The following is a 23525-nucleotide window of genomic DNA, read 5'->3' on the forward strand; positions in this document are numbered from 1 at the left end:
CACAAATATCATTCTCCACATAACAGCCAGAAGGAGCTTTCTAATATGTAAATCTGTTTAAGTTACTGCCCTCCTGAAAACTTTCTATGGTAAACTTAACTACCATGAGCTACCATTAAACACCCTGTAGAACAGCTAAAATGAAAAAAGTGACCATTTCAGTGTTGGCAAGGATGTGGAAAATGGGACACATAGTGCTGTGAGGGTATAAAATGGTACAGTCACTTTGCAAACATGTCAGTTTCTACCATAGTTAAATACATGCTTACCCTATGACCCAGATATCCCATTCCTAGACATTTACTCAAGAAAAATTAATGCATATGTTCACAAAAAGACTTAAACAAAAATATGCATAGGAGCCTTATTTATAAGCCAAAGGCAAAAAACTCAAACGTCCACTAGGAGAGGAATGAAAACCTAAATCGTGGTGTATTCACACAATGGCATACTACTGTTAAAGAATAAAGTCTGAAATCAAGTATAATTATGACTCTCATACAGATACAGAATAAACCTGTGCCAAATGTTTTATTTAATTCATTAATTATGAGAGATCTAGAAAGATACTAAGACTGATTCAAAGGAAAAAATTAAAATTATCACACATATATAATTACATGAGGAATAATGAACTATTTTACAAATAGATGCCCAAACTGGCAGAACTGATCAATTCCATGATAATTAAATACACCCCTCTGGACACAATTTCCATGTCTATAGACAAGAATTGGTTTCTAAAAATTTTAGAGTGTTTCTTTACCTCAAAGACAATGAAAGGTGTAGAGCCCTCACAGAATCAGATACTCTAGAATGGTGTGCTAGACAACAGCTAATTTTTTTTACTGAACACTCAGTAATAGTTTTTGGACCATTTTAAAGTTTCCACAATTTTCTCACATTACACAATAATAGAAGAGAATGAATTACTGGTACACACAATACAGGTGAAACTTATAGTTATTATGTTGAGCAGAAAAAGGCACTTGTGTGTCTACATGCCATAAAAAAGTATATACTATATAAGTATGTAGTATATACAAAATACAGTATATACAAAAAAAGTATATACTGTATGATACCAGGTTATTGCTGGGAGCACAGATAGACCAGGAAGCTACACAAGGGACTTTTATGGGGTGCAGGAAATGGCATATATCCTGATCTGGGTGGTGGAGATACATATATATACACATGTGTAAAATCATTGACTTTATTTCAAATTAGTGCACAAGCCTGTCCCTGTCCTGCTTGCCCCCAGATCCTTCCAACAATCGCCATTTGTTATTAGGGTGAAATCCAAACTGAGATCTGGTCCCTATTTCCTCTCCTGTCTCATCTCTCCTATCCCCCATTTTCCCGACATTCCCTTAAAGGTACCTTATTGAAGTCTTTTAACAGTTTCCTGGCCTATGCCTCCAAAATCATACCGTACTCATCTCTCAGGTATGTGAGGACTCCTGAGAGCCTTACCTAAATTAGTCAGCATTCTTATCACTTGTGTTATTATCAGTGTACAGGCGTCTGCCTCCTCCACAACCGTCTAACAGACTGTTCTGTGAGCACGTTCTCCAGGGTCGCGTGCTAGGCCTGGCGCTAGAGAGTCAAAGGACAATCAAGAAGAAAGCAACAGGGGAATTCAGGCAGTGAGCCCCAATTTCAGTGGATGTCACCCCTCGTTGAGCTCTGAGAGGACCCCACTCATCATCTGGGTGGTATCTTGGTATTCTTTTGGTAGATTTTTCATGTCTTGTATTTTGTCTCTACTCTGCTTCCTATTTGCCCATTTTGTTATTAAAAACTGCTAGCTTTTTCCTATAGAGAATAATTTAACAACAGTGTTTTGTTTCGCAGTTTTGTTTTTGTAATATTTAAAAATCAGATTTCACAAATAAAAGAGACTTTCAATTTTTCTTAGAAGAGTAATAGGAAGGAATGACAACAAAGTAATATCTGGCCCAAGGAAGGAAAGAGGGAATCAAAGGGAAAGGGGCCCCAGCCTTGGCCTGTGGGAAACGTGAAGTCTGAGGCTGCTTTCAAACTCCGGGGTAGTTCAGACCCACCACGGTCCCCCAGTAGCCGCCAGTTTAACCTACAACGTTTACGAGCACCGAGTCACACTTGCACAAAAACCGAACGGGAGCCGGAAGCCCGGGGTTTAATCGTAGTCACCTGACCTTACTTACAGAGTTCCGGACTCTGATTGGGCTGTGGGAACACGTGACCCACCGCAGCCGTACGGGAAGTCCGCCCCAGCGGCCACTGGGCGGGGACAGGCTCACAGGGCGACGGTACTGGTTGGCTTCCTCAGGACGCAGCCAATCGGAATCCTCCGACTTCGGCGCGAAGTGAGCGGCGCGTGACGCGGGAACATCCGAGGCGGCGCGGGGAGTTCGGGCTCCGTTCCGGTCGCTGGGAGCCTGCGGCCGAGGTGAGTGCGGCACCCTGACGTACGGATGGGCGCTGTCCCCCGGCCCGGGCCCGCAGAAAGGCTCGCCGGTGCCTCGGTCGCCCGACCCGGTCCCGCCGCGCCCCCTGAGCCCCCTGCCACTGCGGGCAGCCTGGAGCAGAGCAGAGCACAGCGGCACCCGAGTCCTCGGCGGGGAAGCGGGCCTGGGGGCGGGGTGAGCCTGCCTGCCGCCCGGGCCCGGTACCGAAACCCCGGCCCGGAGCTCTGGCCCTTCTCCGACGCCCTCCTGAGGGAGAGCCAGAACTGTTTTGCGGCCTCCCCCCCAGAGCCGGGCTGCCGTGTGCCCCGTGCTCGGCACCCGTTATCTTGCCATTATCCTCAAGTACCCCTGCAGAAGTGGCCAGGGGCGTCTCCGGCCTCAGACCGCCTGGGTTCGAATCCCAGCTCTTCCACATACTGGCTCTGTGACTCTCCACGGTGCCTAAACTAAGTGTCTCGGTGTCCTGTCATATGGGGGAGATGATCTCTTCTACAACGTGGAGTTTTTGTTAGGAATAAACAACTTAATATATGCAGTAAGTGCCTCAGAGAGCACGTGGTACATAGTAAGGGTTCTGTTCTCATCATTATAGTCACCTGGGTAAGAGAAGTGGGTAAGATTGTCCTCATTTGGACAGGGAGAGTCTGAAGCACAAAGATGTTGTCTCTGTGTTGAAAGGGCATTTGGTGATTAAGTGCAGAGATGGGATTTGAACTAAGAGCTGCCTGACTCCAAAGCATCTTCCACAACGCCAGGCTTTCTCCCAGACCCCTCACCTGCCCTCCGCACTCAGAATTGTGGACACCTTAAAGGCCTGAAACGGAGCAGGCATCTGACAGCTCCTAATGCCACCAATGTAGATAAATGGCACTTCTGTGCCCCCGTCAACATTAAGGGGTGGTAATGGGAGAAACTGAGAGCAGAAGTTTGAGAATGGGTGAAGCAGAAGTATTCCGTATAGAGAAGCGTAAATAAAATTAAATTGAACCGTTTTGTTAGCTGGACCGCTGTCAGAAAGTAGCTTACAGTCTGGAGGAAACGAAATTTCTGGGTCTTGAGTTGTTTTCAGTAACAGTCACTATGATATAGCCACCGTATACATATTATTTCTAATCCTCCCAGTAACCGGGAGAGGTAGCTATTGCCTTCATTTTGCAGTCGAGGAAACTCAGTTTAAAAAGTGGGCGAAGACTACAGTGTCAGATAATATAGTAAAAACAGTTTGCGGGAAAACCATACTTACCCACTGTAGGGTAGTCAGTGTTCTATGAGGAGAGAGGGAAAGGAAGGAGATAAGGGGATGAGTGGAATTTTAAATACATCTGAAATATTTTATGTCTTTTCAAGAGAAATAGGACAGAATTTAACTTCTTAAATTTGGTGGGTGGGGTACATGGGTATCATTCTGTTTTCTGTACTTTTCAGTATAAAGTCAAACATTTATTACATATAATACTAAATGTATTAAATATATAGCCTTTTTTATATATATATTTCTTTTAAGGGAAGAAAGGGTCCAAGATAATTGCAAAATCCTCTTGTGAACTAAATGCTGAAAGCCCTTGTGCCATTGCCTTTTGCACAGCACACAAGGCCTTTGAGCAGTCTCCTCTAACCAACTGCTGTTCCACCTCAGGCTTTGCACAAATAGTGCATCCTTCACCCTGTCTGTAGGGTTCCACCTGTCCTTCAAGATCCAATTCAGAGTTCTCTGGAAAGCTCTATGATTTTCCCAAAAGTTTCCTTTATCTAGGATGACACAGACTTTTAAAAACAGACTTTGTTCTAGAACTTACCTCACTGCATTATAATTATTTGTTGACATGTGTCTTTCCTGCCAGCCCCGAAGCTCACTGAAGGGAGGAATTATGTCTTGCCCATCTCTGCCCCATTGCCTAGCATGATGCCAAACCTGAGTGAAAAATACAAGTGGAAGTCAGCTATGGAACTTCGGGGTTTCAGCTTAGGGACTTTGTTCCCAAGAATGGCAAGGCACTATTGAGTTTACTTTGTTTAAAAATTCCTCTATCTTAAAGAAACATATACTTAATATCAAGAAAAATACTGCAATCATAATCCTATCTTTCAGTCACTTCAGTTTTCATTTTTCGTAAGTCCTTTTGAAATTTTAGCTTTATAAATTTCTTGGATAGCTGTAACCATAATGTACTTAAAATTTAGTGTTTTATCAAATTAAATTATTCCAGTAGCTACTCAGTCTGCATGGTTGTCATTTATCTTGTAAATTATCACAGTATGCATTACACATTAAACATTTTACTGTGTAAATGGGAAGAGTAATTATACAACTATAATTACACATAATCAACATCCAGATCAAGACACAGGACATTACTGGGACCCCAAAAGGGGGTTTCCCTCATGATGAGCTCCTCCCCACACTAGAGATAACTGTTCTCCTGATTTTGTGAAAATGTTCCTGTCTTCAATATTTACCCCGTGTATGCATCCATAATTAATGTAGTTCAGTTTTGCCTGGTTTTGAATTCTATAAATGGGATGATATTTTATGTATTTGTCTTTCTTGTTTGATTCAACATTATGTTTGTGAGACTCTTCCCATATTGTCGATGTAGGTTTTAAACATTTTTAATGACTTCTTTTATTGCTATAGAAGATTCCATTGTATGATCGTGCACAGTTTATCCATTCTGCTTTTGATGGCATTTGGGTTGGTTTCAGTTTTTGGCTATTAATGTTGCTGTGAATGTTCTTGTGCATATGGCCCGGTGCACATGCTCATAAGTTTGTATATAACTAAGAGTAGAAGTTTTAGTGTATGTTTTACTTTCCTGTATAAATGCCAAATTGTTTTCAAAAGTGGTTGTGCCCCTACCAGTGTATTAGGTTTCCATTGTTCCACATCCTCAGTAATATTTGATACTGTGTTTTTAATTTTTGCCTACCTGGTAGGTGTGTGTATAGTAGTAGTTTCTTGTGGTCTTAATTCCCTGGATTATTAGTGAGGTTGAGCACTTAGTTGTGTTTATAGATTATTTCCTCTTTTTTGTAAAAGTTAGTTTCACATTCTGAATATTAGTAATTTGTCAGTTATATATTGCAGGTTATACTCTGGCTTTTCAGCATACTTTATTATGAAGTATATATGCTATATTTCATAGAAATAAGTGAAAAGAACATCTCTATAATCCGTCCAGAAAGAGTTAACATAATAGGCCTGCGACTGTTGTCTTCAGAGAGACCTGTTGGCCCTTGGTTGGTGTCTGGAAACTTAAGCCTTTGAAACCTTTCCTAACTGATAAGGTTTATTTGCCTGCCTGGGGCACTAACACCTGCCTTCACTCTGAGAGTCTGAAATTTTGGTGGGCAGAGGGTTTCCATGTGAACAACCCACAGTAAAAACCCCAGACTCGGAGTCTCTAATGGATTTCCTGGGGCAGAAACATTACACACATGTAGCTGCATTTTCATTAAGAGAGAATGTGCTCTCCTGTGAGGAGGAGGGTATAGGAAGCCAGCACGTGGATTCGGAGACTCCACCTCATGGGTCTTTTCCTCTTGCTGATCTGGCTGGTGTCCTTACTGTTGTTGCTGTGGTAAATCTTAGCCATGAGGATATATGCTGAGTTCAGTGAGTTGTTCTAGTGAATCGCTAACCATGAGGTAGTGGTCTCTGAGGACCCCTAAAACAGCAGCTTAATGACATATTTATCAGAGCAAACACCCCTGTAGCTGTATCCCAGGTAAGAAACCAAACACTGCTAACACCCTCAGAAGACCCCTGAATACCCAACGTCATCCTCTACCCCAAAGATAACCATTATCCTGACTTTTGTGCTAATCCGTACCCTACTTTTCTTTACATTCAGGTGTCCCAATAATTTTACTGCTGTTGTAAGCAATTTGACACACAAAAGATTCTTAATTAAAATGTAATCCAATCTTTCAGTCTTTTTCTTTTTTATTAGTGCTTTCTGTATTTTGTTTGAGAAATTTCAAAATTTCTTGGAGGTTATGAAATTAATCTTCCATATTATTTTCCAGAAACTTTTTGTTTTGCCCTTTATGTTTAGATCTGCAGTTCAGATGAAAATGATTCATGTAAATAGAGTGAAGGGGGGTTTAAATTTGGTTTCTTCCCCGTGTGTCCCAGGACCAGTTACTAGAAAGACTTCTTCCCCTCGTGCTCTGCAATGTCATTTTTGTCTTATATCACGTGTTTGTAGGGGCGTGTTTCTGGGTTCTTCATTCTCTTACACTGGTCTGTTTGCTTATCCTTGCACCAAAACCTCATGTTTTTAAAGTATTTTTTTATTAAGTCTTTATATAGTCTGGCAGAGCAAATCTCATCTCAGTTTTTCAGGAATCTCTTGGCTGTTTGGGGGATTTTGCATCTTCACGTAAATTTTACACTCAGTTATTAAGTCCCTCTAAGGGAAAAAAATTAGAATTTTAATCAGAATTGCATCAAGTTATAGATCAATTTGGGGAGAATTGGCATCTTGCAAAACTGTCTTATAAATATGGTTCAAATGTCTACTCCTTAATTTATCTTAATGATTGTTTAGTTTTCTGAATGGATATAGTTTGTTAGATATATTTCTTGCTTTTTAAATTTTTTATGCCATTGTAAATGGTAGGTTTTCTGAAATTTCATTTTCTATTTGTTGATGGTGTATGTAGATTGAAGCAATTTTTGTATATTGGTCCCATATCCAGCAGTCTTCCTAAGCTCACTGCATTAGTCTTCTATGACTGCTGGAGCAAATTACCACGAATTCAGTGGCTACAGATTTATTATTTTACGGTTCTGTATTTCTGAAGTTCTCAGGAGTCTCATTAGGTTAAATTAAGGTGTTGGCAGGACTGGGTCTTTTCCGGAGGCTCTAGGGGAGACTGGGCTTCCTTGCCCCTCTCAGCTTCTTGAGGCTTTTCTCTCCCTTTACCAAAGCCAGCAATTTTAGGCTGAATCCATCTCATGCTGCCATGTCTCTGGTTCTGTAGTCTGATTCTCTCTTCCACTTAAAAGGACGCTTGTAATTACATTAAGGCACACCTATATAATCCAGAATAATCTTCCTATATTAAGGTCAGTTGATCAGCAACCTTAATTACATCTGCAACAGTAATTTGTCTTTGCCATGTCACCTAACATATTCACAGCTGCCAAGCATTAGTTCACAGACATCTTGGGGGCAGGATGCATTATTCTTCCTATCACACTCACTTAAGAATTTTAACTTTGAGAAAGATTATTTGAGATGTTATACACAGTTGTATCACATCTGTGAATATTTATGGTTTTGCTTCTTTCTAGTCCTCATACCTTTTCTTTAATTGTTCTTACTTTACTACTCTGGCCTGGACTTGCAGTGCTTATTCATATAGAAATAGAGTAAGCATCCTTGTACTGTTTGTGATCTAAAGGGAAAAGCTTTCTAAATTTCACTTTTGTAGGTTTGTTTATTTTTTTTTAATATATATCCTCTTTGTAGGGTTAGGAAAGCTCCTTTCTTTGCCTTATTTGATAAGTTTTCATCACAAATGGATTTCATTGTGAATGAATATTTGATTTCATCATATGCTTATTCTGCAGCTCCTGAGAAAAATCATACGATTTTTTTTCTGCTTTAATAGTGTTGTAAATTTTCTTAATTGATTTAAAAGGTTGAACCAACCTTGCATTCCTGAGACAATACAACTTGGTCATAGTGTATTTAAATACATGGCTGGTTTTTGTTTGTTAATACATTGTTTGGGATTTTTTGCAGCTACATTTATGAACGAGAAGTAGCCTATAGTTTTCGCTGTTAAACTGCTCTTGTAGAGTTCAGCATAAGGATTATGCTAGCCTCATAGAGTCAACTGGGAAGTTGGAATTGTCCATACAAAATTGAAATATTCTAATTGCTATAAGTGCTCAGAAGAATTCACCTATAAACACTCTTGTATCTTGATGCTATCTTTATAGGTAGATTATTGACCACAGTTATTTCTTTTAAATGGGTGCAAGGCTTTTAGGTTTTCTGGGTTTTGTTTTGTTTTGTTTTAAGTTTTAAAGATCTAATTGGCTTTATTAATTGATTCATGACTGGGCAGCATTCCATCTAGCAAATGAGGTGTGCTCCAAAGGGCTACAGATTGGCCATGGTTTTTAAAGCAGGACGAGGAAGTCATAAGACATAAAAGGATTATTTGGGGTGAGGCCACCTTCCTTTGGGGACAGAAGGGTCTTGTTAGGTGGATTACCTCATCTTCCTTTAGAGAATGGAGAAGACCCCTGTGACAGGTAGCCTTACTGATGTTGACTGAAAAATCCTGACTGACTCATTAAAGACTATATTTTCGGGGGAATTTGAAACTGCAGTCGGTTAGGTTGTAAGCCCTGTTTGGTGACTTGGCCCAGCATACTCCATTTTGAGCCTGTGGTTCTCAAAAGATTCAGTCTGATCAGAACAACTTCACCTTAATTTATGTGTGGAAGTGCAAAGGTCTAAGGTATTTGTTTCATAATGAACAGGTGAGCCATTACCCCTAAACTGAAGCATTTATTTTCACTTATTTGCCTTTTTCCTTATTGTGAATATTAGATTGACTATTACTTCGTAAAAGAAGATGCTGACATAGAATTCAGTATAAAAGCATCATTTAAAAAGTAGTGAAGATTTTAGAATGCTGTCATTTAAATCAATATTAAGATAATCTGGAATTTGCAATGACAAACTAATGACTATTAGGAAAAACATGTATGTGCATGTATTCCTGGACTGTTGGCTTAATGAAAATTCATGTGTTTGGACTAATTTTTGTGGGAAGACCTTATTTCAGCAGAGAAAAGATTACTAAAACTACAGTGTTCTCTGGAACAGTTTCCTGTCTTCCGTAAATATTTATACTAGAATCTCTTTCCATGGTCCTTGTTCTATGAGTTCTTTTATATAGTGTCAGTCAGCTCTGCAGCATCCCTATTAATCTTTATTAAACTGAATGGTTAAAAAAAAGAATTATAAATTTTTCCCCACAGTCTTAAATAAATATTATTTTACACATGAAAACATACAGTGCTCTAATAACTTTGTCATTTTAAGTCCATCAAAATACATAATACTGTCTTAAGATTGATAGTTACCAGAGGTAAAGTGGATTAGGGTGTCAGGGAAATGGGTGGAGGGGGTCAGTTGTATGGTGATGGATGGTAACTAGCCTTTTGGTGGTGATCACTGTGTAGTGCATAGAGATGTTCAGTTATGATGTTGGACACCTTATAATATTGGATATTTGTATAATATATACCACTTTTACCTCAATAATAATTTTAAAATAATATTGTTTTAAAACTCAATTATATACTTTGGATCAGCCTTTGCTAATTCTATGAGTTGCTCAAGAAGCTTTGAATCTAATGTTGTAAGTCTGCTCTGTCCAAAAAGAGGACCCATTCACTCCATATGGCTGTCAAACAAATGAAATGTAGCCAGTCTGAATTGAGATGTTGCTGTTAGTATAAAATTCACACTGGATCTCAAAGCCTTAGTATGAAAAAGAATGTAAGCTATCTCCTGAATAATTTTTATTAATTTCTTACTGAAATATTTTGGATATTTTATGTAAAAATATATAAAAATAATTTATTCTGTTTCTTCTAACCTTTTCATGTGGCTACTAGAATATATAATATTGCTAGTGAGGCTCACATTACCTTTCTATTGTAGAATGATATATCACATTGATTGGCAGGTATTGAACCATCCTTGCATCTCTGGAATAAATCCCATTTGATCATGGTCAGTGATTCTTTTATTGTACCTTTGAGTTGAGTTTGCTAAAACCATTTGAGGATAGTTGCATCTATGTTCATCAGGGACATTGAAGTGTAATTTATAGTGTCTTTGGTTTTGGTATTAGGGTAATGCTGGCATCATAGAATGAACTGGAAAGCATTCTTTCCTCTTCTATATTTTGGAATAGTTTGAGAAGGATAGGTATTAACCCTTCTTTAAATGTTTGGTGGAATTCACCTTGAAACCATCTAGTTCTAGACATTTGTTTGTTGGGGATTTTTAAATTCATTCAATTTAATTACTAGTAATACATTTGTTCAGATTTTCTAATTCTTCTTGGTTCAGTCTTGGAAGATTGTATGTTTCTCAGAATTTAACCATGTTTTCTATGTTGTCCAATTTGTTGGGGAAAAAAATCTTAGAAATCTTAAAATCTTTTGTATTTGTGTTCTTTTGGTTGTAACTTCTCCTTTCATTTCTAATTTCATTTGAGTCCTCATTTTTCTTGAGAATTGGCTAAAGGTTTATCAATTCTGTTTAATCTTCTCAAAGAATCAACTCTTGGTTTCATCGATCTTTTCTGTTATTTATTTAAAACCATATTTTATTTATTTCCACTCTGATCTTAACTACTTCCTTCCACTAACACTGAGTTTTGTTTTTTCTTTTATGAGTTCCTTTAGGGCTAAGTTTAGATTTATTTAATGTTTTTCTTATTTCTTCATGTAGGCCTCTATCAGTATACATTTCCATCTTAGAACTGCTTTTGCTGCATCAGTAAGATCTTGAACTGTTGTGGTTCTATTTTTCTTATTCTCTTGCAATTTTTTTATTTCCTCACTGATTTGTTCATTTACCCATTTTTTGTTCAATAGCTTGTGGTTTAGCCTCCATGTGTTTGTATTTTTTCCATTATTTTCTCATAACTGATGTCCAGTTTCATACCACTATGGTTGGAAAAGATGCTTGAGGTGATTGCTTGCAGGGGTCCAGGTGTGATTAGGAGGCACCTGGGAGGAGTCCCCTGTAGCCACCGGGCCTTGGGCATTGGGATGACCTGCACCTGCCTTGCCCACCAAACTCTGCAAAGACCCAGTTCTCCATTGCTTCAGAGGAGTGCTGTGGATAAAACTGCAATCTCTGTTTATTTTCTAATGAGTTTTGATAAATTAATTTTTAAAGCAATTTATTTCATTTAAATTTAAAAGTTTATTGATTCAAAAATTTTCGTATTTTATAATATTTTAATGCCTGTAGTGTATGCAGTTAAGTCTCTTTTTTTTGGTCCTGTTAATGATTTATTTGTGCCTTTTGTCATTCTTGATAATTCTTTTCACAGAACAAACTTTCAGCTTATTGATCCTCTCTTATTTTTAGCTCTTTATAACTTCTTTCTCTTTTCATCAGGCTTACTTTGTTTTACTAGCTTCATTAGATGTTTTCTGCTCACTAATTTTCAGCTTTCTTTTCTAATAACTAAGGCTACATTTCTCTGTAACTACTTCTTCAGTCAAATATCACAAGTATTATATGTAGACTTTAATTGTTTTTGGCTCAAAATGTATCCTAACACTCACTGTATTAAATGAAATAAGATACTTGATTTGATCCATGGGTCATTTATTAGAACAGGCATACCTCCTTTTATTGTTCTTTGAAGGTAATGCATTTTTTCCAAATTGAAGGTTTATGCATTGAGCAAGTATATCAGTGTCATTTTTCCAACTTTGTGTCTCTGTCACATTTTGTTAATTTTTGCAATATCTTACTTTTTCATTATATTGGTTGTGATGATCTATGATTAGTGATTATGACTCACTGAAAGCTCAGATGATTAGCATTTTTCAGCAATATTTTTTAAATTATGTGCTTTTTTTAGACATACTATTGCACACTTAACAGACTATAGTATAGTATAGACATAACTTCTTTATACACTAGAAACCAGAAAATTCATTTGATTCATTTACTGCAGTTTTTGCTTTGTTGCAGTGGTCTGGAATTGGACCCATAATACCTCCGAGGTGTGCCTTAATACTTATTTCCAAATGTAGGGATTTTTTGGATCTCTCTCTCTTTTTAACTTTGAAAAATTAAAAACTTGTGGAAAAGTTGCAGGATTAGTATAGCAATAATATTCTTCTCTAGTCTATTTACATTTATATTTACAACATATAAAAATACTTGATATGTTAGGTCACAAAGAAAATATTAGTGATTTCCATAAAGTAAAAATATAGTCCTGACACTATACAACAAAACTAGAAATTTAATATAAAATGTAAAAACAGCAAAAATCCCTTGTATCTGGAAAATTTAAAACTTTTATTAAAGAACTGTTGGATGCAAGGGAAATACAACTGAAATAAAGGATTCCTGAAAATTAATGAAATGAAATCATAAGCTACATGTGAAACAGTGGTCAGGGGAAATTTATTGCCTTAAACACATTATAAATGAAGGAAGGAAGGAAGGAAAAGAAACAAAGTAAATTCCAAACTTAAAAAGTCAGAGAAAGAACAAAGTAAACCAAAAGAAAGCACAATAAATTAAAAAATAGTAAGACAGAAACAGATATTAATGAGATACAGAACAGAAAAACATCTGATTATTAAATTGAAATCTTGTATCTTGAAGAATTTAACAAACCAAACTAATAGCTAACTTAAGAAAATAAGGAAAACTCACAAATACAAAATCACAAATGACAAGTGGAAAAAACCATTGACATAGAGGAAATATTTTTAAAACAAAATTAATTTGCACATCTCTATGAGATTCAAATGAAATTGTTACTGGGCAGCTGGGTCTGGTGAGGCCTCTCCCTGCTCACTAAGTGAAGCACGAAGTGAAACCTCAACCTGGATGGGGGAGGGTTCTTGACTCTGAAAGAGAATTCTCGAGCAGGTCAGAGGAATGTAGGTAAGGAAGGAATTCATTAAAGCAAGAGTAGCAGGGAATGGGAATGGCAGCTGCCTTGCAGGCAAGCAGCGCGCAAGGAAGAGCAGAGAAAGGAAAGGAAGCTCGTTAAACTCCTGCTCAGAATAGGACAATTCCCTTGCTAACTCCTGAAGCCAGAGTCACCTGGCATCCAGTGTTCACTTGGATCTGCATGGCATAAGAACTAAGCTCCTACCACCCCAGGATTTGGGGGAGCCACAGAGCCCTGGATGGAGTGAGATTATATTCTGAGAACTTCCCAAAGGCAAAGAAAGGCAGGCTACTAAGGAGCATGATTGTACGGCCACAGTCCTGGCCAGGTCACCGAGGTGACAGGAATTTACAAGCCCACATCAGAGCTCTCAATAGCCTCTCCCTACTTATCTGGAATAGAACAGAGACAGAATGAAGACTTGTGCTTAAGTCTGGAAAATAGAATGAAATAGAAAAGTGACAAAGACACCACTGGAAGAGTGCAGAGACAAAACACAGTAAGTTGAGCAGTGAGAAGGCTTTATTTAAAAAGTACGCACTCGAAGAAAAGTGAGTGTGGGCACCCTCAGAAAGGAGGTGCACGTAAGGGCTTACAATTCTGTCTTTTAAGGCTTTCAAGAATGGGGCAAAGGGTGGGGAAAAGGAGTTGAGTGTAGGCTTGTCTTGTGGTCTATAATGTCTCTCTCCAGTGAGAGACATTATGTCACGATCCACAGTCAGTCCTCTAGATAATTCTGTAAGATAAACTTAATACAAGGAATTTATTGATACTGTTCTTCTCCTTAATACAAGAAATTTATTGATACTGTTTTTTTTTTAAAGACTGGTTACCCTCAGGCACTGGGACGTATCAGTTAGGGCTGCTTTCTCTGCCCTAAGATAGGGTGGGTTATTGTCTGATTACCAAAGAATATGTTAGGAATCTTACCTCCTAACTCCCTCATTTTTTAAATGGAATCTTAGCCTTAAGATGGAGTCCCTCCTGTTCTCACTGTATAGTTTATATCTTGGCATTTTTCATGATAGGCAGGAAAAGTTAATCATGATGCTTGTACCATATCCCTGCTCTACTTCAAAGTGGATAATTATTTAGGAAAATACAGTTTACCAAAATTGACACCAATAAAGTTTGGAATTAAATAGCTCAATTTTCATAGAATAAATATAAGAAAGAATTATCCCATTGAAAACAAAAACCTCTGGATTCAAATGGTTTCACAGGGAACTTCTGCCAAACTTTAAGAGTCCAGATAATCCCAATGCTAAATAAATTGTTTCAGAGCATAAGGCATAAATAATGAAAGAAAACTTCCAAATTCTTTCTTTTATTAATTATCTATCACTATAATTATTAGTTTAGCCTTGGTGTCTAGTTGTTGAAGGGCTAAAGTGAAGTAAAATCTCCAAAACATTTTTAAGTCTTCTAGATGTTCTTTGGGTTTTTTTTTTTAAGCAACAGTTGATCTCAGTAAACTGCATATTTAAAGTGTATAATTTGATCAGTTTTGACAAATATGTGATATTATCACTATAAGCAGGTAATGAGAATACCTGTCTCTCCCAGAAGTTTCCTCGTGCCTCTGTGTTATGCCTCCCTCTTGCGCCCTTTCCCCTCGTCCAGGTAAAGAATGCCTGCGGTTCTTTAAAACAAATAAATAACCCAGTTAAAAAGTTGGGAAAGGATTTGAATGGACGTTTCTTCAAAGAAGATATACAAATGGACAACAAGCACATGAAAAGATGCTCATCATCACTAATTAGAGGAATACAAATCAAAACCACAATGTGATACTACCTTACGCTCATTACGATGGCCTATATATATGTATGTGTGTATATATATGTGTATGTATGTATGTGTATATATATATATATGTATAAGAAAATAGCAAGTGTTGATGAGGATATGGAGAAATTGGGACCTTTGTGCACTGTTGGTGGGAATGTAGAATGGTACAGCCACTGTAGGAAATAGAATGGCAGTTCTCAAAAAAATTAAAAATAGACTTACCATATGATTCAGGAATTCCACTTTTAGGTATATACCCAAAAGAATTAAAAGCAGTATTTCAAAGAGGCATTTGTACACCCAGGTTTATAGTTCCATTGTTCACTGTAGCTAAAAGGTGGAAGTAACCCAGATGTCAGCCAACAGAAGAATGGATAAACGAAGTGTGGTATATGGATACAATAGAATACTATTCAGCTTTAAAAAGGAAGGAAATTCCGACAGAAGGTACTGCATGAATAACCCTTGAGGACATTATGCTAAGTGAAATAAACCAGCCACAAAAGGACAGATACTGTATGTTTCTTCCAAAGTAGTCAAATTCATAGAAAGTAAAATGTGACTGTCAGGGGCTGGGAAGAAATGGAGATGGGTGTTACTGTTTAACAAGTGTAGTTTGTTTTGCAAGATGAAAGTTCTGGAGATTGCACAGTAATGTGAATACACTTTACACCACTGAACAGTACACTTAAAAATGATTAAGATGATTTATGTTACGTGTATGTTAGCATAATTAAAAATAAAAAAGGATACAGGAGCCAACTAGAAGGCACTCTGCTCCCCCTGGCCAAAATGAAGGTTTGAGCATCAAAATAAATAATGGCAGTAATGGATTACAACCCACTGAATAAATTAAGAATCCTTACTAAGAAAAAGCAAATAAGGAGAAGGGAAAGTTCTTTCCAGTGTAATGCCAACTAAAGGAAGAAGGCCCTAGAAAAAAACCATCATTATATGATTGTACTATTTATAATCATACTATGGTTTTTTGAACCATCAATGCATACTAAATGTTTTTTTCCCAGTTTTTTTTAAATTAATTGATTTCTGTTGATTTCTGACATGGTTACATTTGGTTGGAGAACATGTCATGATTTTAATCCTTTGAATTTTGTTGAGACTTGCCTGTAGCGCAGTACATGGTCAGCTTTTGTAAATGTATGTTGAAAAGGACCCAGTTGTCAGCTTTGTTACTCAGATCTTCTGGGTTGTTACTGATTTTTTAAGTTACTTGTTCAATTAGTTACTGACAGAGCTCATTTTAAATCTACAATTATAGTCTTTTCCTGTTTCTTAATAATTCTATCAGCTTTGCTTCATGTATTCTGCATTTTTTTTTGTTTTTTGTTTTTGCTTTTTATTTTGGTATCATTAATCTACAATTACATGAGGAACATTATGTTTACTAGACCCCCCATCACCAAGTCCCCCCTACATACCCCATTACAGTCTCTGTCCATCAGTGTAGTAAGATGCTGTAGAATCACTACTTGTCTTCTCTGTGTTATACAACCCTCCCCGTGCCACCCTCCCCACATTATATATGCTCATCATAATGCCCCCTTTTTTTTCCTCCACCTTATCCCTTCCTTCCCACCCATACTCCCCAGTCCCTTTCTTTTTGGTAACTGTTAGTCCATTCTTGGGTTCTGTGAGTCTGCTGCTGTTTTGCTCCTTCCGTTTTTTCTTTGTTCTTATACTCTACAGATGAGTGAAATCATTTGATACTTGTCTTTCTCCACCTGGCTTATTTCACTGAGCATAATACCCTCTAGCTCCATCCATGTTGTTGCAAATGGTAGGATTTGTTTTCTTCTTATGGCTGAATAATATTCCGTTGTATATATGTACCACATCTTTATCCATTCATCTACTGATGGACACTTAGGTTGCTTCCAATTCTTGGCTATTGTAAATAGTGCTGCAATAAACATAGGGGTGCATCTGTCTTTTTCAAACAGAACTGCCGCATTCTTAGGGTAAATTCCTAGGAGTGGAATTCCTGGGTCAAATGATATTTCTATTTTGAGCTTTTTGAGGAACCTCCATACTGCTTTCCACAATGGTTGAACTAATTTACATTCTCACCAGCAGTGTAGGAGGGTTCCCTTTTCTCTACAACCTCCCCAACATCTGAATTTCTTCTTTGGAGAACTGTCTGTTCAGCTCCTGTGACCATTTTTTTCTTGGATTATTTGCTTTTTGTTTGTTGAGGTTCATGAGCTCTTTATGTATTTTGTATGTCAACTATTTATCGGATCTGTCATTTATGAATATATCCTCCCATACAGTAGGATGTCTTTTTGTTCTACTGATGGTGTCCTTTGCTGTACAGAAGCTTTTCAGCTTGATATAGTCCCACTTGTTCATTTTCGCTTTTGTTTCCTTTGCTCCAGGAGATATGTTCATGAAGTTGTTCATTTTTGTGTCCAAGAGATTTTTGCCTATGTTTTTTCTAAGAGTTTTATGGTTTCATGACTTACATTCAGGTCTTTGATCCATTTTGAATTTACTTTTGTGTATGGGTTAGACAATGATCCAGTTTCATTCTCTTACATGTAGCTGTCCAGTTTTGCCAACACCAGCTATTGAAGTGGCTGTCATTTCCCCATTGTATGTCCATGGCTCCTTTATCGTATATTAATTGACCATATATGTTTTTCTTGTGCCAGTACCAAATTGTCTTGATTACTGTGGCTTTGTAGTAGACTTTGAAGTTGGGAAGCGAGATCCCCCCTGCTTTATTCTTCCTTCTCAGGATTGTTTTGGCTATTCGGGGTATTTTGTGGTTCCATATGAATTTTAAAACTATTTGTTCTAGTTCGTTGAAGAGTGCTGTTGGTATTTTGATAGGGATTGCATCAAATCTGTAGATTGTTTTAGGCAGGATGGCCATTTTGACAATATTAATTCTTCCTAGCCAAGAGCATGTGATGAGCTTCCATTTGTTAGTGTCGTCTTTAATTTCTCTTAAGAGTGTCTTGTAGTTTTCAGGGTATAGGTCTTTCACTTCCTTGGTTAGGTTTATTCCTAGGTATTTTATTCTTTTTGATGCATTTGTGAATGGAATTTTTTTCCTGATTTCTCTTTCTGCTAGTTCATTGTTAGTGTATAGGAAAGCAACAGATTTCTGTGTATTAATTTTGTATCCTGCAACTTTGCTGAATTCAGATATTTGTTCTAGTAGTTTTAGAGTGGAGTCTTTAGGGTTTTTTATGTACAATATCATGTTATCTGCAAATAGTGACAGTTTGACTTCCTCTTTACCAGTCTGGATGCCTTGTATTTCTTTGTTTTGTTTGATTACCTTGGCTAGGAACTCCAGCACTATGTTGAATAACAGTGGGGAGAATGGGCATCCCTGTCTTGTTCCCTATCTTAGAGGGAAGGCTTTCAGCTTCTCGCTGTTAAGTATGATGTTGGCTGTGGGTTTGTCATATATGGCCTTTATTATGTTGAGGTACTCGCCCTCTATACCCATTTTGTTGAGAGTTTTTATCATGAATGGATGTTGAATTTTGTCAAATGCTTTTTCAGCATCTATGGAGATGATCATGTGGTTTTTGTCCTTTTTGTTGATGTGGTGGATAATGTTGGTATTCTGCATTTTATGGGCTGTACAAATTTAAAATTGTTATATCTTCCTGGCTAATTGAATTATTTGTCATTATGCAGTGACCCTCTATCTCTACTGGGGCCTTCTATCTTAAAATCAGTTTTGTCTTATGTTAATATAGCTATCTCAGCTTTATTGTGGTGAGGTTTTTTCCATCTTTCAGCCTTTCTGTACACTAGTGTTTTAGATGGGTATATTTTTCCTTTTCTCTCCTTTTATATAGCTTTCTTTTAGGTGAGGGTTTTTATTTATTGAAGTATCTTTTTTTTTGGTATGGAAGTTTCTTTAATATACAATCTTACGTTGGTTTCAAATATAACACAGGGGTTCAACAGTTACCCATATTATTAAATCCTTACCCCTCTAATGCAGTTACTATTAACGTAGAAAGTTGTTACAGAATCATTGACTGTATTCTCCATGCTGTACTACCATCCCCGTGACCAGCTTATACTGTGATTGTGAATTATTGTACACCTTTATCCCCCTCACCACCACCGCCAACCTGCCCCAGCCTGTCCCCCTTGGTAACCAATAGTCACTTCTCTAACCCAACCTCTTAATTTTACAAATAAGGAGACTAGAGAGAATAAATGAATTCCTCAAAGCCACACAGTCTATTTGTGGCAAAATTGAGCCAAGAACCTGGGTTCTTAGTACATTTCTCATTTCCACTGATCTTTGCTTTTTATAGTAAAGTGATATTATCTTACAATTCTGCTTCTTTCTCTCATTTCTCCTTGTATTTTTAACAGTCTCAGCTTTATGTATTTTTTTGCTGTGTCATTTGGGTCATATAGATAAATATAGTTTGGGCTTTTTATCATTCAACAGTGACCTTTTTATTTCCTTTGCCTTGAACTCCTTGGATATAATGCATAGTCTCTTTCTATAACTCTAATCCATTATAACTAATCCATTGTTTTGTTTAATTTTACCCATTAAATATAATTGAAAGATAAATAAAAATCTAAAAATTGGAGAATTACTTTGAATACATTTTTACTGTGGATTTTAAAAAAGATAATTAAAACCCAGGTAACTGATATGGAAGATCTTTGGGAAAATGGACTTGGAAACAACCTGATACCCAGTAATTAATAAATTTTCCTTTCTTAGGAGATGTGATGGGATTACAAGCTTTGACAGCTCTATTTTCTTAGTTAAGTCACATGGAGACCTATATGACTCTTCCCAGAAGATAAACTATAAATGACAATAAATGAAGAAAACAGAACATTTATGAAATCCCTGTCAAAAATCTCTTTTTGCCTGAAATCGTGTTTGCTTGATGTGTAATTTGATTAGAGGAGAGAAAGTTTCTGGCCCCTCATGCCACAGTTGAGGTTCATAAAGTCATGATTGGCTCTTAGCTCACTGCTTTTGCCCCAGAGAAGGAAGCTTCTGCCCTTTGAAGAGTAACCTAGTGGGGCTCATCCCCTAACCTCTTTTAGCAGAAGACTGGAAACAGAAATACCTGACTGTTACTTGGTACCGAATTTAAGAGTAGTCTTTGTGGCTACTATATCTCTTGATGTCCTGAAATAGCTGTCTTATGACAAGAAGAAGAATAAAAGGTAGACCTGACCTAGAGAGAGAAGGTAGTGCTAATTTTGTTAGATCCCAAAACATTAATTTTAGTCTCATTTATTTGAAAGAAAAGGAACTATGCCTTTTTTAAAAAACCTTTGCTTTCTTTGTCCCATGTCTTGTTTTTCTAAAATCTTTTTTTTTTACACCTTATTTTTGTTCTGACAGTTGTGCATTTCCCAACAACAGTCCTTTTCCCATTAGTGCTCTTAGAATGGGTTCAATAGACATGGTTAACTCAGATCATCAGTGCCTTCTATTAACCTTTTTTATTTTTATTTTTAAAGTCAGTGTCGCTATTTGAACAATTCATAACAGCCAGTTTTGGAGATAAATTTGAGTCTTACATTTTCTAAGACTTTAAAACTCTAAAACATTTCTCTTATCATACAGAAATGAAAGTTGCTTCGGTCTTTTATCTTGAGGTTCTTTATAAATGTTCTCTGTGTGTCCCTCAGAAGTAATTCTGTTTGTTACTCTAAATGTGATGTTTTTCTTGCTTAGCCACTTTCAGATTTTTTAAAATGTTTTCTTTTACTTAAATTTCATGACTACTTTTTATGTATTTATCTGGTTGTTACATAAGGGTCCTGTAATTTCTCACCTAAATGATGTTCATTCATTTGGGATATTGTTCAGACAGCACTCCTTCGACCATTTCTGCTTTGCCATCGGTTTCTTTTACTACTTTGAATGGTCTCATTTGCTGGGTATATTCCAGCTGCCTGTTGTCATTCGCTCATACCTTCTTTTAACTGATGTATTTATTCTTTCTATATATGGAGATGGTTTGGTTTCCTAGTTTATGTTGTTTTATTCAACAAATGTTTGGCACTGTTGAATCAGCTTTTGGTTTATTTATATCATTTTACTTTTTTGCTTATTTATTTATATATTGCTTAACTTCATGTATGTGAGAGAATAATCGTTTTTCAAATTATACTTGTGATTGTTGTGGCGAGTCTAATTCGGAGGGTTTTGTTCTGTTTTGTTTTCTGAGCTCTCGGTGCTTTGTTCCTCTTCTTTAGCATTGTGAAACTTCCACTGCTCTCTGTTTATTTTCCGTTTATTTTCCTCCTTAATTTCATATCACTGATCTTTGCTGTTGCTGGTGAACAATTTTTTGTATGTCAAGCAAGGTAGTGATATGCTAATGGAATATGTGCAGAGGAGACACCTTTTTGTTTCTCAGTACTCACCAGCTTAAAAGCATTCTCACTGAAGGAGGGGGGAAATTGTGTGCTCAGTGCTTCAGAATATGACTCCGGCTGGAAGAAGCCACCCTGGGAGGATAAACGAAGAGCAGTGTAGCTTAAACATAGGGAAAGGTGTCCCAGGGTTAAAGTTGACTACATGTCAGCTATGAATCCATACTGTATCACTGCAGTTATTAAACACTGAATCAAACATTTGTACTTAAAATGGCTGAATATGTATAAAAAGTCACGCTGTGGGGCTGGAAGTCTCTGCTGGAGTACCACCTCTGCTTTTGATCTGAAAATAAATAAGGAAAATTTGTAGAAGGATGAAACAACTTTGAAGGAATGTGGGAAAAGGTTAAGTAGTGATGCCTTGGGCCACTGTGTTTTCCTTAGTGTCTTAAAGTCTGAAGGTCTGTGCTGCTGTCTCCATGTCAACAGTCTAATCAGGTGAGGCTGAAATTCTGAGGGGGCAGAATTTTTAGTCTCTCATATATACTGTGAAAAACTTCCATACTGGACAGGACCTTGAAGAGAACATGTCTTCAATAAAAGGCCAATACTTTTAAATTGGATGCAGAATGGGGAACTGCCTTTGGACATGCAAGGACTGTGGTCTTAAAATATTCTCCACTTAAAAAAAAAAAGAAGAAGAAAGGCTTCTTGAAGAAGTGGCTGATTCTAAGTCTGGGAAAAAATATGCACAAGGTAAGCCTGGGACACTTTTCATTCCAGATGGTAAAGAAGCTCACAAAGACACTAAGGTTATGTCAGAGGGCCTGAAAAGGCTTCCACTGGCCAAGCAGGAAACGGTGTGAGGCTCAGTGAGGGTGATGACTGCACTGGACTGACATGTACCTGTGAGTTTAATCCATGAGTTTGTAAAGATACTGGGAGAAAAGTCAACCACCATCTGAGGTTGTTGGAGAATGAGCTTATTATTTTGAAAACTAATAGACAAAGGGAAAGAATCCTACAGTTACCCTGCCTTTGCCAAGTGAACTATACTGTTAGGAAACAGTGCAATAGATCAGAGGAGTTTCTCCTGGTGGAAATATTTCAACTAATGAATGAAGAAGGAATGACAGAATTAAAATGCTGCCATTTGGGGAGGTCACCTTCCAGAATGGTGCGGTGAGAACCTTGGGAGGTGTGTATAGATGAAGCATTGTGTTGGGTGAGTTGATAATTACTGACTGAGTGATGGGTATGTAGGAGATCATTATGCCCTCTATCCACTTATGTTTATTTTGGTAACAACTTTATAAGATACTATTCACATATCAGTGTAAATTATTCAGTGTTTATTAATTAGTTATTTCACCTAAAGCTGTTTAAAGAGGAAGAAGCAGCAGAAATCATTCCTTCTTCTGGAGAAGGTAGAAAAAAATCTGTATTGTAATCATCTTCATCAAGCTCAACTCATGGAGATTTCTCAATTGAATGTAATCCCATTTCTTCCATGGCCTTTTTTTTTTTCTTTTCACTATTACCTAAAGTAAAACAGCTAACCATAGGTTACTTTAATAATTAGTGAGTGGAATATGATTTATGTAAAACTTAATGTTTCCATGAATATAATCTAGTGTTGTTAACCCTTTCTCCTAAGGTATAGGGCATAAACTAAAAAAGTAGGTCTCTGTTCAAGAGATACTAGGAGTGGGGGTTGTAACTCTCAGCTCAAATGAGTCTTTTTTACAATCCACAGATTTCAGCTATCCCGTCTTCCGTTAGCCCCAGTAATTTTAAGGCGGCTCAAGCTGTACATTGTCCCAGGTGCTAGCTCAGCACGATCACAGCTTGTTACACGGGGTCATAAATATGCCGGCTGAAAGTAACCGAGTTGAAACTAGATGACTGTGAAGCGTGTTCTCTTGCCGGCAAACCATGGCTCTCATGCTGGCGCTCTTCCTTCTTTTCCCGACTTTTCCCTGGGGCAGAGAATTCAGTCATTCACTTGTGCTTTGTGTTTCCAGTGTGCTTTGATTGTTTTCTCCCACCTTACTCCCTGTCCAGCTTGCATTTATTCTTCAGGCCCACGCCAGGCCCCAGTTTTCTGCAAGCTCTTTCCTAATGATCCCTTTCCTGATGTCTTTTGCGCTTATTTTAGCATTGGGGAAAAATCAGGTCATTTTGCTATTTACAGTGAGTCTTCAGTTAGTTAAAGAGTGTGTTTCAAAT

The 23525-nt window shown here is 37.4% G+C and overlaps 1 protein-coding gene across 4 annotated transcripts in view; it reads left to right on the plus strand.

The window, feature by feature from the left end:
- The first annotated feature begins 2327 nt into the window (after positions 1–2327).
- BLM (BLM RecQ like helicase) overlaps positions 2328–23525 on the plus strand; it is a 77202-nt gene continuing 56004 nt past the window's right edge. For 2 of the 4 annotated variants that reach the window (XM_017643353.3, XM_037000502.2), the window contains exon 1: positions 2330–2434. The gene's annotated coding sequence lies outside the window, so the exon portion shown is untranslated. Of the gene's footprint in view, positions 2435–21868; positions 22053–23525 lie in introns of all 4 variants that reach the window. The other 2 variants (XM_017643354.3, XM_073227217.1) reach the window with 2 other exon arrangements.

This window comes from Manis javanica, chromosome 18 (assembly GCF_040802235.1).
Source record: "Manis javanica isolate MJ-LG chromosome 18, MJ_LKY, whole genome shotgun sequence".
NCBI classification, from domain to species: domain Eukaryota; kingdom Metazoa; phylum Chordata; class Mammalia; order Pholidota; family Manidae; genus Manis; species Manis javanica.